Source organism: Micromys minutus (assembly GCF_963924665.1).
Source record: "Micromys minutus genome assembly, chromosome: 21".
NCBI classification, from domain to species: domain Eukaryota; kingdom Metazoa; phylum Chordata; class Mammalia; order Rodentia; family Muridae; genus Micromys; species Micromys minutus.
Genome location: NC_137956.1, coordinates 20,664,728 through 20,681,522, shown reverse-complemented (window position 1 = coordinate 20,681,522; position 16,795 = coordinate 20,664,728). Strand labels below are relative to the sequence as shown.

The following is a 16,795-nucleotide window of genomic DNA, read 5'->3' as shown; positions in this document are numbered from 1 at the left end:
TAGAGAAATAGTGCCAAGCACCCCTTAGGCCTTTGTGTGGCCTGGTTTCTTAGATTATACTTTTTCATCTTTGAGCTGCTTGACCCCCAGTCTGTGAGTTAGGAAAAGGCACTATGGCCACTTATTTATGTCTCATAACTCCTGCAAATTGATATGTTCCCCTCCCTTGCCTTATCTCCGTGTCTGACTCTTTTCCAAAACAGACAGGTCTTTCTTGCCTTTATGGTGCTAGCGCTGCAAGGAATTTCAGAGGGTTATCTCCCGCAATCTGTCTTGTGGTTGTAGTCAAAGGCCAGAGTCCGTCACCAGAAAGGCCTCCTAAGAGGACCACGGAGGAAGATACTCATTATGATAAGTGAGCTATAAAACTTTTAACCTCAACAGCATTTTAACTTTGGAAGTGAAGAAATGAAAGCAGGAGTGACTTCTAAAAGTGCCTAAAATGAATGCACGGCTTAGGGGTTCAGAAGAAGGAACGCTGATAGCAGATCATGAGATAAACAGGAACGAGGGAGACATGCAGGATGGGACAGCTCCTTCTGCTGGGACAATAAAAGGATGTGTCTGCCCATCTGTTCCGAACACACTTCACGTTTAACAAACAAAGAGAATGATTTCCCTTTGTTTATCCACAGAGCCGCTCTAACATGTCCCTGATCTGGGCCAGAAGGAGTCTCTCTCCCGCTTTCTTTACTGAACAGGACCATTGCTGGGTTATTTAGGGCAATGTTCTGTTTAGACAAAACACATACTGGATTTGCCTCTGTTTATAGATTCTGACAAATTTCCCTCATGGGTTCTGTAAGGAAGCCATCAAATCAATACCAGTTTTAAAATCCAAGATTAGTATGCAGAGGACATGAAATATTTCAATAGGTAGATCTAGCTAAGGTTTTGTGCATAGTGTTATTGATGGGACAGATTCGGGAAGAAGGCTTTAAGAATGAATCTAGCCTTGTGCCTTTCTGACCGAAGGAAGATGGCTTTCCATCCTGAGAGAGCATCCAATGGAGCATCGTCCTTTTTGCTGTTGGTAATTTGAGATGACACCGTGATGTGCGAAGACGTTTTTATTAATCATTTTGGTAAAAATCTAGCAATATTGTACAAATGCTCTTTCTTTGAAATTTTGCTGTAAATAATAATCACATGTCAGTCCAAAGACTAATAGCCTGGTTTTTGTTTTACTAAATGACATATATGCATTGATAATTATAATTATCTATCTGTATTTTATTAAGAACTGCTTAAGAAATTATATTAAAGTACATTATGGAACCCTTTTATGGTCTTGGAGGGTAATCATTTTAATTGTTTATATATATTTTTTAAAATAAAGACACTCATGCATACCCCAGACACAAATTCTGTACCTCTCAACTACAAAGCAGGAAGAAATTGGGGCTGATATTTATTGTTGTTGGTTTCAATCTAGTTTCTTGTTGTTATCAAGTCATTGAAGGTGAAGGCCCCCTGTGACAGTTTGACTGTGAGCTGGGAAGGTGGACTAGAATGCTTTGTTCAGGTCGAGAGAAAAAGGCAAGGATGTCGGAATGATCTGCTTGAGCTGTTAGGCAGTGATGACAGATCCCTTCTTGGCCTCTTGACTGGAAAACATTCCAGGACACATGGAGATGGGATGAGGGTGTTGTTATCAATACTGGTCACATTCTGAAAATTAATACTTGCTTCCATACGAGCCCCCTCCCAGAGGTCAACAGCTTTTCACAAGTGGGGCACACTGTGGCTGACCTCTGATTTCTGGAATGTAGGGGGTCAGGAGACCTTCATGCCTCTCAGAGGAGGCACAGTGCGGCCTGTATAAGGAAGGACTCACTCTTTCTGTTAGTTCATGGAAAGGTAAGAGATAGTGAAGCCATTTAAAATGCTAATAGGTCTTCCTTCCTTGCACCCTCCCCTACGCTTAAACATACAGACATTGTATTGGGTAACAAAGAGCAGCTTCTCAGGACATTTGATGAGAAGGGGGAAAAGGAGTAATTTTTGCAGCAGGTCCCTTCTGGAAAAATTTGAAGGAAGAAGAAGATACAAAAGAGATGCCTAGTGAAACCACTGATTTTCCTGAAGTCTAGGAGCCATTCCATGAGACTAGGGCATTGTGGCTGAGCTACTGAATGCTACACTGGGTCTAGCTTTCAATGTAAGCTTCCTTATAAGAACTTGCCGGTTCATCTACATGAAGGATGTCTCAAACTTTGCATTGGCAACGAGACTTTGATTAAATGACTAGCATATTGTATTTTAATCTCCTCATCCTTTCTGTAAAGAAATGATAAGTTGAGAATGGAGTTAAATACACAAGCAGTTAGGCTGCTGTGTCCATCATTTTGACAGGTTAAAATCAACATAGTCAGTGATAGACTTAAGATAACAGAAGTAATCTAAGTGTAGAAACCTCCTACTGATGTTAAGCTTGGTATTTTTGGTTTTGCAGGTATATTCGCAGGTTAAGGTTTTTATTTTTTTGGTGAAAACACAGTTGTCTTGGTGAATAGAGAAGTTGGTTGCACACCGTGGATTTCTCAATCAAGATTTTGTACAAAAAAAATCACTTTGAGACTCAGTTTGTTAGTGTTTATGAAGTATATAAAATGTCTTTCAAATTTGAATTCATATAACACCTATTTATTAACACCTAGCTTAATATTGTAACTTTATTCTTTTGAATAAGATATATTCAATAATAAGAATGTTAGATACACATACACACACACGTGTGTGTATATATCTATCTGTATATATCTTACAAAAAACATAGCAGTATCAGAATTATTTTCAGTGTACTGGTTTAATTAAATACGACTTTAAAAATAGAATGGAACTTTGCTTAGTTACAAAATATATGACAAATTTTAGTGCTTTTATATTTGAATGAAACTATATTTAGTAATTTATTTGGTACCGCATAGTGTACATAAAATATTCTAATAAAATTTCCCTTTCATATTGCTCTTGATTGCATGGCACAGTCATTGGGTGGGACAAGTATAGAAATCTTGTAAAGCATCTAGACATCTTTCTAAGTTCGTTCAGATCCTTGAGAAGATGCTTAAATTTATCTTTCCGAAGTTTCATTCATGCCAAGACTCAGGTGTGATATTATCAAGCAATTTGTAAACTGTGCTGTTGAATGAATTTGTACAAGAGCTCCAGAGATAGTTGCACAACATGAAACAAGATTTCATACTACTGATTTGCATGTTTTAAAACATATGCGACAGTAAATTTTGAGGTATGTGCACATATTACAATAAAAAGTATGATATCATATAAAAGGGCAATACAAGCATAAATAATCTGACATAAGGGCTAGAGAGATGGCTCAGTGGTCACGGGCACTGTCTGCTCTTCCAGAGGACCCAGGTTTGAGTCCTAGTACCACAGTTCACAGTCCTCTGGAACTCCAGTTCCAGGGAATGTTATGTTCTCTTATTATGTTGTGGCCTCCATGAACACAAGATACACAACTGGTGCACAGATAAACACGAAGGCAACACATCCATACACACTAAATGATAAATAAACAAATAGGATTGCAAGTATAATAAATCAGCCATAGGTATGGCCACTAAGGATTTCCAAAATCCACTCATACTTAATTTGCATTATTGACTATAGTTCCCACATCATACAAGTTATCTTTCAGAAGTGAACAATTCAAGGGCTTCTGTGTTCACAGAACTGTAAAATTCTCACCACCATCACTTCTCAAGCAAACTTGGAATAATACCGTGTCTACCTCTGCAAAGGGCTAACATTGCAGAGGTGAACTAACGTGCTCAGCCAGTTTATACGTTTAGCTATCATGAATAGTGCTGCTGCGAACACTGTAGATATCACTGTGAAGACAAGAACAAGACACCTTTGTGTCTCTTGGGTCTATACCTGGGACTGAGGCTTTGTGATGATGACGATAAAATACTCCTTTACTGTCTTCAAAAGCCCTATTTCTCCTACTTGTCAGCAACGGGAGGCTATGATCTCTCCATAGCTTCTCTGGCCTTGTTTTTATAAGCCTTTCTGCAATGCCACCTTACTGTGGTTGGATTTGCATTTCTTTCATGTCAAGAACGATACTGAACATCTTTTGTCTTTGCTTTCTTGGCCATTTGTGTATCTTCTTTTGGGAAATAACCATACATATTACTTGCTCACTTTTTAACCAGGTTGTCTTTTAAAATTATTGTTATGGTGTACATTTCCTTTGTATATAAACTAAGTCCATGCCCCTTCTAAGATATATGATCTGCAAATATTTTCTCCCATTTTGTGTGCCATCTTTCGGCTTTCTTAATGGTGTTTTCTGCAGCCCAAAAACCTTAATTTTGGGGAGGTTCTGTTTATTTTTCTTTGCTTGATAGTGCTTTTGATGTGAAAACCAAGATATTTTGATAAACTCTTTTAATCTAATGTTTTATATTATTATTATTAGTGCTATCATCATCCTTAATAGCATCGGTAGTGATAACTGATATGCATTTTAAAAGTGCTTTTAGAGTATGTAAATTTAATAGCACTTGACAAGTTGCCTCTCCTCCCAACAGGTCTGAAATGTTCTTAAGGAAATAAATCATCCCTTCAGTATCTTCATAAAAGGATCTCAAAGCATCATGAACTCTTTATTACCATAGAAAATGGTCAACACTTTCAATATGTATTCAGTTAGTGACTATTTATTAAGCTTTAACTATTTGCCTGGCATCACTTTAGACACGGGCAGCAATGGATGACACACCATTGGTGCCTTCAGTGCCTTGTAAAAATGGTTTCCGAAGAAAACAAAACCTCATCAGAAAGCAATCTGTCACAGCTGGCAGGAAAACTGTATTGCCCCTTGACTTTCCCATGAGTTGATGTCCTCATATTATGACGTCACATGTCCCAGATGGCTGCTGCAAACTTCTTGTTCATGTGCCAAGGTACAAGCGGGATGCATTATCACCTAGCTCCGAGTTTGTTTTGTGGTTTTCTTTGGAAATCCTAGCATCGTTTGAAATTCGTTTTCCCAATTGACTTTATTTACAGAATAGTAATAAGATATTTCTCCATTATTAGCAGGAAAGGAAAAAAAGTGCTTATTTGGGGTTTGGAAAACTGTACATTTTCCTCAAAGGTATTTGGTGAAATGGATTGCAGGGATTTACAGATTCGTTTTTCTTAGTTTGCCCAATTGAGTTTCAAGGAGAAATGAGTTGGACCACACGTCTTCACACAGAATAGAAGCTCTCACTGTGCAGCCGGAAAGGCATTCTTTAAAGAGGCTGCTGCAGAGAAATGCCAAGTGCCAGGAGGCCTTGCAATGAGTGAATTTATCTTGTAACCCTCTTAAACTTTTGCCCATTTGTTTTCCTAAGTTTGATAACCTTGGTTTGTGGGACTATGATGTAGTTTATGTCTGAATGTTTGCTGCTATTTAGATTTACCTTGAGGTCACTGAGAGGGCAAGAAAAACTCAAAAGTTCTTGTTTGGAAGGCCCTTAGAGATCCAATAAGAGGGAGACAGAGATGCACGGTGGATCGCTGCTACAAATACTAGAATACTATTGATGAACCAAATCTCCTTGATAGTGTCTGTCTTCGTTAGGGTTCTCATAGCTGTGAAGGGACACCATGACGGAGGCAGCACTTATAAGGAAATAATTTAATTGGGGCTGGCTTATAGTTTCGGAAGTTCAGGCCATTATTATCACAGCAGGAAGCACGGCAGTGTGCAGGCAGACATGGTGCTGGAGAAGTTGAGAGTACTACATCTTTTTTAAAAAATCACTTGGTTTTTAACTTTCTTTTCCTTTCTTCCTTCCTTCCTTCCTTTCTTCCTCTCTCTCTCTCAGTCTCTCTCTCTCTCTCTCTCTCTCTCTCTCTCTCTCTCTCTCTCTCTCTCTCCTTTTCACCCTCCCTCCCTCCCTTCCTTCCTTCCTTCCTTTCTTCCTTTCTCTCTCTCTCTCTCTCTCTCTCTCTCTCTCTCTCTCTCTCTCTCTCTCCCTTCCTCCCTCTCTCCCTCCCTTTCTTTCATTCTTCCTTCCTTTCTCTCTTTCTCCCTTCCTCCATTCCTCCCTTTCTCCCTCCTCTCTTTCCTTTAATCATTTCTTTTGTTTACATTTCAAATAATACCGACCTTCCCAGTTAACTCTCTATAACCCCTCCACCCCTTTTACCCTCTTCCTCCTCCCCTTTGCTTCTATGAGAGGGCTCCCCCATACCCACTCCTGCCCCACTGCTACAGCACCCCCCTACACTGGGGCATCAAACTTCCATGGGACCAAGGGTCCTCGCTCTATTGATGTCAGACAAGGCTATCCTCTGCAAAGCAATCCCCACTGCTCCTCCAGTTCTTCTTCGAACTCCCAAACCAGAGTGTCCGAGCTCGGTCTGATGGTTGGCTATGAGGTTCTCTGTGTTCTGAAAGTCCTTCCACATCTGCCTTTTCAGTTTAATGCACTTCCTCAGGGACTTCTTTTCTCAGTAGTCTTCCCAATTTCTATTCCTTCCAAAAAGAGACACCATAAGCCTTTTTAACTCAGTGTTGCAACAGCACTCTGCCTGCCTCCCTCTGTGGATTTTACTAACTCTGTGTTTGGGGACTTATGTGTAGGTTAGAAGGTGACTTTAAGGAATGTGTTCTATCTTCCTCCTTCCACGGGTAGGTTTCAGGAATTGAACTCAAGCTGCACGAGAAGGGGCAAGCAGCGTGTAGAATCTCCCAAGTACACACTTGGATACTGGACACAATGAGGTGCTCCTACCATAGCTAGGGAACCAGTGACCTCCCAAGTCCTTTTTCCGGAAGAAAAAGACATTGGTGATCATGTTCTACCCGTCAGACATTCCTATAATTCCAGCACTCAAGACTGAGATGGTTCAAGAGCTCACAATCAAACTGGAGTATGTAGCCTCACCTCATCTCAAGAAGAAAGCAATAACTAAAAAGAAAGGGTGAGAAATATTTTTTATGTGAACCTAAGAAACATGTTATCAAATACAATTGAGATTTCCTTCTTTTTCTGTTGGATCTCATCTGGTACCGAGCTGCTGTTTTATAAAAAAATGTACAATGTACGCCACTCCTTCCTCTATAACCATCAGCTTCACTACTGTCAATGTCAAGCCCTACCATCCTCTTCCGATGTTTCCTTTTCCCACGTGCACAAGTCTTTGTTTCTGTGCTATGTCCTCGTGTAAACTTTTTTATTTGTTAACTTCAGCTTTTGCGTCCACAGTACAAAGGAATCAATAAAAGTTGAAGCTGCACGCTGTCCATCCCACAGTGTTTGGGAGCTGAGGTCTCTAAGACACATTTCTGTTTGGGACATTTTTGTTTTGCTCTTTTAACTGTGGGGAAAAAAAAAGGAAAACTCTACATAGCTGCAGACCTTTGAACTTTGGCACATTATAAGTTGCTTGAAATGTTTTATGGAATACTTGTGGAAAGTCGTATCGTGATTGAAAGCTAAGTGTCAATGAAATTAATGTGCTGTCTGGTCCCACGCTGGTCCACCTCCACGCTCCTCTCAGACTTTTCTTTCCTGAGGGAGCAGAGGTCTGGAAGGCACCTCTGAGGCGTTGTCATGAACTTAAACCTGGTGTCCAGATTCTTGGCTAGGCTCAGCTAGAGACACCTCAATAAATACTGAGCGGCTTTTCTTCCACCCGATCTGTGGACACTTGGCAGAAGCGTTGATGACAGTTGCAAGAACATGATACACAGCAGTGTTCTTTACAGCCATTTAATCTATGTCACCAGATCCCCAGCAACCATGATTAATAGCAGCACTTGAGTTCATCCTCAAGTTGTATATTTGGCAATGGTGAACTTTGATCTGCGTCTTCACTTTAAAGCATCATTTTGACACAAACTTTTCCTATAGTCCTTCTGTCTCATCAAGGCCCTCACAGACACCAAAGTGGAGGATATTTCGTACCCTGTCTGCTGTCTCTGTGTTTATCGCACCATTTTAATCCCTTTGGTAAGGGGTGGGGAGCACATCTTGTCCAGACAGTGAGCAATGAGTCTCTCAGAGTACAATCTCATCCTGGAGGTTGCCAGTGTAGGCTTCCCAAGGTCAGTTTTGATGAAGGAGGGATGAAAGACTAGATCTATGGGGAATTAAGAATCTGAGGTTTAGTCTTGAGTGAGATGACTCTTCTGTCATCTAGGTGACTGGGTTAAGTGATTATTTTCTTATTTTTAGCATTCTCTGTACTTTACATTTCAATATAAAGAATATGTTATTTTCTTCTTTCAATTCTCTCTCTAGAGTATTATTACTCACCTGTTGTAGGAAATGAACCACACATAATTTTACGTTTCCTGATGGCCATATTAATAAAAGAAAGAGATGAAATAAATTTTAACAATGTACTTAGTCAAGTATATTCAAATTTAATTAGTTTAAAGCGTATTAATGAGAGATTTTTACATAGTTTCGCTTTTTTTACTGAAAAAATAAATTGTAGTTTGAACTCCAGGGACATTTGTAGCATATTCAGTTTGAATAATAGATTTTCAACATAGTTCTTTTTAACCAGTAAAGTTGTGTTTATTAAGAGAAACAATGTATATTATCAGTTCTTTAAATTTCAAATTAAATTTAATTAAGATTGAGTAAAAGTAAGAATCCAACTCAACACATTTTTAAGTACCCAGTAGCCAAATGGCTGCTATGTTGGGCAACACAGCAATAGGGTCTAGCCTTCACCTTCTGGGAGGCAACCAAGGGAAAAGGCAATAGTTCATATGTTTTGGGGGGAGGGTCTTTTGGATTCTTCCAATCAACAACTTGTAAGGACTGGAGCAAAAGAATTCTCACAAGACTTCATCCATAGAAGAAGAGTTACAGGCAATTAATGGTTGTAGAGAAAGAAAAAAAAAAAATCAGACTTCTCCAGGAACGAGCTCCTTAATAGGCTAACCAATCCCCCAAAGTCAGCAAGTCAGCAACACTAAATGATCTCAGCAGATGAGAGGGTATGTGTGTGAGAGTGTGCATGTGTGTGGGGGGCACACATGTGTGCTTGTGTGTATGTGTGTGTGAGAGAGAGAGACAGAGAGAGAGAGAGAGAGGATGATGATGATGATGATGTGTGTATGTGTGTGTGAGAGAGAGAGACAGAGAGAGAGACAGAGAGAGACAGACAGAGAGAGAGAGGATGATGATGATGATGTGTGTGTATGTGTGTGTGTGTGTGTGTGTGTGTGTGTGTGTGTGTGAGAGAGAGAGAGAGAGAGAGAGAGAGAGAGAGAGAGAGAGAGAGGATGATGATGTATGTGTGTGTGTGTGTGAAAAATAACAGGTCATGAATTTGAAAGGGACATTGCAGAAATTGGAGTGAAGAGAAGGAAGGAGAGAATGATTTTAATACATTGAGCATGTATGAAATTTTCAAAAATTAAATTAAAAAAATGTAAAAAAAAAAAACCTGGAAAATGATTTCATTGGGCACTCTTCAAAACTATGAGCCATTGTTTGTGAGCTTGCTTACCTCTGTTAATGATGAGAGTATCAGAACCTTGAAGGCTTTGGCTATAATCATATCTTATGTCTAGTATAGCAGTGGAATAGTATATAATCTAAAATAAAAACAAATTTATTTATCCATTTACATGGCAAATAGTTGTGACTCAGGGTGGGTTTTTTTTAAATAAAGATAACCCTTGAATTCAAGAAAAGAACATTTCTTTTGTGTGTGTGTACACATTGATTTTATTGTAACAAAGCAACTTGTACACTTCAACATTTAAAATGAGCACCATTTTCCTTTCAGTAAAAACAAAAAAAATGGAAAATATTGAAGATAAAATTTACAACAGAAAATGCCAACTCCACATAAAACCCTACAGGTTCTGCTGATTCTCCCATTGAATGATGAGGCCCAAGTCATCATCAGGAGAGAATTTTATTTTCAGTGCCACCTTAAATCGTAAGGATGTCTGTTAAACATCACAATTAACCATTGCATAGTAGAAGCTGTGTTCTCAGTGCCCACCTACCCCGACACCACAAACCCATGCTTGCTCACTGTCTATACCCCCTTTTTCTCTTTTTATCAAACAAGAGAAAGTAGAAAAATCCATGTCGGTAAATGCTAACTGTTTGTATTCACTACAGTGTAGTCTCTGAGCCCAATATACAGAGAAAAGAATAAAACTATACAGGGGCCCAGCACCCTCCATCCTCCAGCAGAGGCAAGAGCATGGGAGGGCTTTGCTTTTACCCACAGAACACAGTGGAGGTATTGAATTCACAGTTTTTGAGACAAGAAAGGATAAAAGTGAATTTGGAACAGAAAATGTGGAGATTCTTTTCCTGTTGTATTTTGCTCAAGATATTTTCCCCCAAATTCATTAAGAACCTTGATGCTGAGACCATAAAAAGAGAGGGACCCAGCACAGAGGAACAGGAAGGACAGGGTGCAACTTGCTCCCAAGGACCGGAGAAATTTAAAAAAATAAAAAGAAAGTAAAGAATAAGGTTGGATCCATCAGTCTTCTGTGCTAGTCATCCTCACCTTCATCCTCCTCCCCTTCCTCCCCTTCATCCTCATCATCACCTTCTTCACCTTCATCCTCATCTCCTTCTTCATCCATATCTTCCAACCCTTCTTCCTCTTCATCGTCATCATCATCATCCTCTGCCTCTCCTTCATCATCCATATCCAGAAACAAATAGTACTGCAGGGGATTTGGCTGAATATCATCACTGCTGTCCTCTCCTCACTCATCAGCACCCGCGTCAGAATGGTCAGTAGATCAGGTGAAGAAGCTCTCCGGCTCTCTGTGCTGCCTCTTCTTTCTGGCTTTGTTCTGCGTTTGACTTGAGCATTTTGTCAAATCCATCTCAGTGGACTTTGAAGACGGTCACCACTCTCATTCGGATGAAGTTCTTTGGAGAGAACTTTATTTTCAAAGTAAGGACTTGCATCAAAATAACGATCTACTCTGTAACCAGATTTACTGTCTTCAAATTCTGTCACTTCTGCTCTGGTCTAACAATGCAGGGCCTCCTCGTCTTCCTCCCTAAGCACTGCAGACACCCGTGGATGGCCGACAAAGGTTGTTATTCAAAAGTTTGGGATTTTTGGCAATCAATTCTGACCTCTGCTGAAAAAGTGGTTGGTGGAGTTTGTTATATTTTGGTTCTACTTTCAAATTTTCCTCACTGGATTGTTCATTAAGTCTATTTTATTTTCTACTTCATCAATATGTTCAATGGCTTCTTGCTGTTTTTTTTTTTCTCCTTTTGGCAGGCCAGGATATGCTGACATGTCTACAGCTTCAGGGTGGCAGCGGGTCTGGGTTTCATGTACTGAGGCAGGATCGGACATTGCCGCTTAGGGCCTATGGTGTGAGGGATGTGGCCAGGAGGCAGAGGCCAGAGCCACAATGTTCACATCAGGAAGAAACTCACAGGAACTCAGAACATTTCTGTCACATCCCATGGGAGTAATAATTTTGGTTTAGAATTATTAGTGTCTTTAGAAGTATTAGGTCTAGCTAAACCTTATAGTATACATATTACATATATGAAGAAGGGCATCCTTGACTTCAAAGTTTGGATATATTAAGCATGCAATAGAAGTTTTGGCTGGAAAGAGCTGGGGAGGTGGTTCGCAGCAAGTGAAATTGCTCAGAAACATGCCAGGAATTAGTGCTGTGACTAGTGGATTGATTGTAGCACCTCTGATTTTCCAGTATGTGGTTGGTTCCTGGAGACTGACACTTCAGTCTCAGCCTGAGTCTTCTCTTAATGGCTTCCTTTTGGTTTTTCTTTTGCCACATGGTTTTAGATGCAATCCAGGCTCTGCAAGAAAGCCCCATACCAAGGATTCTAGACAAGTGGACAAGACAATTTTTAATGGAAATATGTCTCGCTTGCATGATGCAATGATTTAATTAATGATGTTCAAAGTACTACACTACCACAAGCTCTAACAGTTACAGGAACTGAGACTCCATGAAGAGAATTGAAGTAATGGAAATCCAATAAAAAACAAAGTCGAGTTGGCTTAGATAGGGGGAAAGGAGAGATATCAAAGAGAAGGCTGGGTTTGTCTGTTTAGTTGACCATAAACTTCAAGAAAAAAATCTGCTGGGCCCCAACACCATCTTTCATCCTGAATCGAAAATAGGCTGGATGAGGAAGATTATCACTGTGGCTTCTAGAGACCATGATTTGTTTCTGCTGTTCCTGAGTTTATAAAAGGAAAGCTGTATGCTCCCAAATGACTCATTTACCGACTTCCACATTGGGCCTCTTCTCTAAGATTTTATAGCATGTGAATGTAAAATGTCCCATCAGGATGACTGTCACTTTTAGGGGCTGAGTAAAATGTACTACCTCATGAAGATCAATAACTGAAGTTATTTTTTGACACCCTTTATTCTGTTGGTTTATTTAGCTGCATTTTTAGGTACAGAGGTTATTGATATGAAAAATGAGTAGTTTTTTTTTCTATAAGTTATTTGGAGTTTGGTGTTTACTCTAGCTCTCTCATAGACAAGTGTCCATCCTGAATGAACAGCCTGAGGCTTCTTGCTGACCAATTAGAAATGAGGGTAGACACTTGGAGACAGTTAAGCATCCATGGATAGAACTGGGAAAATGTCACAGAGCTGGGAGGTCCTCTCGCTTCCTTCTTGGGGTTATAGAAAAAAGCCTCCCCCATCCCCCTATCCCTAGATTTGAGCAGAGGCTGTGACTCAGCCGAGTGCTCATGCACAGGTTCCACCTTGTTTTATAGGGCAGTAGAAGAGGAAGGGGGGATGGAAATGGAGTGGAGTTATGAGGCCTGGTTTCTCCTGTCATGGTTGTGATTTGTCAAAACTCCTATATGAGAGGCATGTGACAGTTAATGGGCAAGTCACTGAGAGTCTAAAAATGCCTGCCACCCTCTACCACCAATATTTTCTATTCAGAGTGGTTTCTCCATACCTTCATTTCTGAGGATTAAATCCAGAGCCCCATGGATGCTAGGCAAACCTTCTACCACAAACCTTCACCCCTGGTCCTTTCTCTCTCTTTCCCTAAGTCATGGGATCTACAGCAGCACTTTCTGTTGGGTGCTGCTCTGTGACATGTTTTGGAGATATACAAACTTAATAAATGTACAAAAATGAAAATAAAGAATAGTTTTATTCGTTAAGACACAACAAAACTTTTGGATAAACAAAAGAACCAGGAAATCCAGGAGAGAGTTTGGCTGAGTGAAGGGGCAGGGCAATTAAAGACTATAAAGTAAAAGAGGGAAATTTGTTTTCAAATTATGATGGCTTGGGTTGTGAGATAAACACCTTTCATACAAAAACGGCTTCAAAAAAAATAAATATAAAACTTCGTGTCAGGAACAATTCTAAAGGTATCACCTGACAGACACTTTTCCCCCCAAAAGCCTCTAAAATGGATTCTATTGTTTTAGTACTTGTCATCTGGGTGCGGGCACTGACCCTCACAAGAGATTAAGGTGCCTAAGGTTACGGAACCAACAAAGAGCAAAGTCGAGATTCTCACCCAAGGGTCTGACATCAGAGTCCAAGCACCTTGTCATCACCCTTCTGACCTATGACCTTCACCATGTTATAAGGTTCTGGGGCTCCAGAGCCTGTCAGCAGTCAGTGTGACTCAGTAGTGGGTAGGCTGCGGTGCCCTATCCTTTATCTGTCCTGGATACTTTCTACTGTGTGTCACAGAAGAATCTGTTCATTTATGTATTCAATTAAAGAAAACTTAAGAGAGGAGGGAGACAGGGAGCCACTTGAGCACTGTGTGGTATATAGCTCTCCCCCTATCCATCCCTCCCTCCCTCCCTCCCTCCCTCTCTCTCTCTCTCCCCCAAACTGATGGACCTTCCTTAATTTCTTAGGGACATACATTCCTTGGGAACTTCTTGCTGGGAGAAGGCACGCACAGTTTTCACAGCTTTATGCCGACGTTCCTTATTTTATAATCTTAGCAGCAACTGCCTACTCAGACCTTGGCACGACCCCACAGAGACAGCCCTGTGCATCCTACGGATCCAGAAAGACTGTCCGAGAATGTCCATCCAACTCTGCTGCTGAGCGCGGCCCTCCACAGTCACTGAGGAGCAAGCGTATGAGCCAAAACACATGCACTCTTGAGTGCGCAGCCCGTTTCCCCCCTGCTTCAGCTCTGTGAAATCAAAGTTTGAGGCACCACGGGAGCTCTTTTAAAATGTCCTGGCCAGCTTTGCTGCAGCCCAGATGTTGTTCCAGTCCCAGGCTGCAAGCTCACATCATCTCATGACCCGACCGCGCGCGCGCCTGCAGATCCGCCCTCTCCACTGGCACGACTCTGTCGATGTTGCAGATGCCACAGCTCATTTCTTTGAAGTCTGTATGTTTTTTTAAAAAACACCCCTTTCGACAGTTTTGGCCCAGCTTCTTATTATATAAGCTGATCTGCTGGAACATCTGTCACTGTGTGGCTTCAGCTCCCATCCTGCACTGAAGTGTAATAACTTGACGTTAATAAATAATGAGGCAGCAGCAAGTTTAACACACATATCATGAAGCATTGAGGCTAAAATGGCAGACTTTCATCTTCCAGGAAGACCAACTTAGATTAAACAAACTCGGGGAATACAGCTAGGGCCCAGATGAGCGCTTGTAGCCATTGCTCGCTTGCGAAACTTTAACGTACCTGACATAAGTGATTGTCTCTGTGCACAGCTTTTCATAGCATCAGTGAGAAAGGCTGAGGCTTCGTAGCTGAAGAGGCAGTGACACAATGATTCTCATTCTATACTTTCTGGGCTACCAGTTCTTTGAACCCAGCCTCTCTTTCAGGGAAACTACTTTCCTAGTAGTGTCTCGTTGCCTCCTTCATGAAGAATAAACACGGCCATAATGTTATATACTTCAGTAGCTGGCACCTGAGATTCTCCCTGGCATAGCCACTATTGGCACATCCTTCTTCTGTACAGTTGCTGTGAGTATCCGGTATGTGGATAGGCTTGGCTGGATGCTAGTGAATGCCCTTTGGGAAAATAGAAAGACAGGTAGAATCTGGTTATTTCTTGGAATGAAACCCAGTATTTTTAAAATTCAAATTTATTTTCATTTATTTGTCTCCAAGGGTAATCTAAAATCAAGGCAAACACACCCAGAGAAATGGCAAATGGAATGTGTTCCTGGCTCTTGTTCTTCAGACACAAAGGTTTGCACACTCTTGCCCTTACTTATGCGCCCTAGGCTGCCCATCTTTCTCATCATAAATGCTCTCTTAGGTTAGGGACAGCTCGGTCTTGTTTAGCCTGCACAATCCAGCTTTGTGTCATCTATCCTGAAGCTTAATAAGTATTTAATGGCAGAGGGAACAGTGCTGGAAGTGAGGTCGGCTGATATCATTTCCCATTCAGAAATGAGGGAGGGAAAGAAGAGAGTTAGCTGCCCGAAGTCTGTTGAAGGCTAAGTTGGTGAACTGTGCCTGCTTCCTTCGGCTTAGAAAGTGGGACTCAGCTACCGACTTCTGGCAGCCTAAACTTTGAGGTGAAGATGGTATAAAAGTCAAAAGTAATAATTAAAAAATGAGAAGATCAGCCTGAGTCAGTGGGTACTTGTGGCGAAGTGAGAAATGGCAGTGGGGGTTTGCTTCTCTACAGGGGGTCCAGCTCAGCGACTGCTCTGCTGGTCCCTTTAGGGAGTGTTTCTGCCATGGTCCGTATGAGTTATGGGAAAACTCACTTTCGACCCCTTGGCCACAGTTCTACACATTCTGGCAAGTTCTCAGATATAAAGACTATGATGTGTCACAGGCTTGATCACAACAAGTTCTCCTGCCCACTCTCATCTCTGACCTGTGTGAATGTCTTTATCCCCATAGAGATAACCTACCTGCATTTCTTTACACTTTTCCATGTGGGACCTTACATAGACACTGGTTTGTTTTGACTGTAATCCTTTCTATTAACACTATTATATTGTGCAAATGTTGATGTAATCTCCCCCTGATTCTATATATGTATTAGTTAACTTAACATGCCCATATGCAGACAACTAAAATACTGGATAATGTTCATATTTATTCTTATCCTTGGAGTATGCTAAATGCTCTCAATGAGGATGAATCATTGAGTTGCAGATACATTGGTAATTTAGCCCATTCATTTTGTCAAAATTCTGTTACCAATTCATGACATAATAACTCATAAATAAGAGGAAAAAGGTTGCAAAATATTAATATATTCATTTAGTTATTTGTATGTTTTCCTCCTTTTTTTTCTGCTAGAACTGGAGGCTTCTTTTGGGAATTGTTTGTTTTTGCGGATGACTTCATAGCGCTCAACAATCATGGGTACACTTTTAGCTCCTAAGGGAGCAGAACCTTGGTGTGTTTTAGAAAGTCCTCAAAGTACTTAGTTTTTCTTCAGCTCATCTGCTTAAAGTGAAGATATAATCCTAAAAGTGGAAGAACTGCTTTTGCAAGCACCCGTATTGAGACAAAATAAAGAGAAACGTAAAATTGAAGACTTGAGTCAGTTGTCAAGGACTGTGTGTACCAAACTGTAGATTCTGGGCTTTTCCCCAAAGGGCTAGAAAGCTATCCTGACAGTGTTTACTCTGAATAGAGCAGAGTGAAGGAGCAGCTTAGAGAAGGGATATTCTTTTATCAAACACTTATTTACATGTTTGTTTTATGTGTGTGTGCGTGTATGCACGAGCGTGCATTGAGGGAGTTTCATGTCTTGCTGTATATTGGTTGATATTTATTCCCTTAGTGATAAGCATTCAATTTATTGCTCTCTGCAGGATAAGCTTGGA

The 16,795-nt window shown here is 40.7% G+C and overlaps 1 pseudogene across 1 annotated transcript; it reads right to left on the bottom strand.

Moving 5' to 3' along the window:
- Window positions 1–10,513: 10,513 nt before the first annotated feature.
- On the bottom strand, window positions 10,514–15,690 carry LOC308434206 (protein SET-like; annotated as a pseudogene). Its single transcript has 4 exons — window positions 15,635–15,690; window positions 14,676–14,743; window positions 13,989–14,093; window positions 10,514–11,356 (listed from the first exon to the last, which is right to left on the bottom strand). The product of its transcript is annotated as a protein SET-like (transcript).
- Between the last annotated feature and the right edge of the window lie 1,105 nt (window positions 15,691–16,795).